Source organism: Octopus bimaculoides, chromosome 20, assembly GCF_001194135.2.
Source record: "Octopus bimaculoides isolate UCB-OBI-ISO-001 chromosome 20, ASM119413v2, whole genome shotgun sequence".
NCBI lineage: Eukaryota > Metazoa > Mollusca > Cephalopoda > Octopoda > Octopodidae > Octopus > Octopus bimaculoides.
This window is the reverse complement of record NC_069000.1, coordinates 47,157,699-47,158,140: the sequence shown is the minus strand read 5'-3', so window position 1 is coordinate 47,158,140 and position 442 is coordinate 47,157,699.

Below are 442 nucleotides of genomic sequence, written 5' to 3'. Positions count from 1 at the left end.
ATATATATATATATATATATATATATATATATACACACACACATACATTTGAAAGCCCCAGGATGTTTCAATGAAATGGTTGACTGCAGAATCTGTAAGAAAATAAATCGAACGGAAACATTGATATTATCATGTGTGTGTGTGTCTGTGAAGATATGTATACACACACACATGCAAACATATGAAGATACATATGCATACATGTATTTATATATATTTTTGTTTTGTGTGTATATGTAAATGCTTATGTGAATGTGTGCTTGTGTACATGTGTATGTATATGTGTGTATCTGTATATATACATATGTGTGTGTGTGTACTTATATATATATACATGCATGTATGTATGACACATGGATGACTTCAAGCACAAGCCTAACATACATGCATAATGCACACATATATATATATATATGTACATATATATATATATATATATATA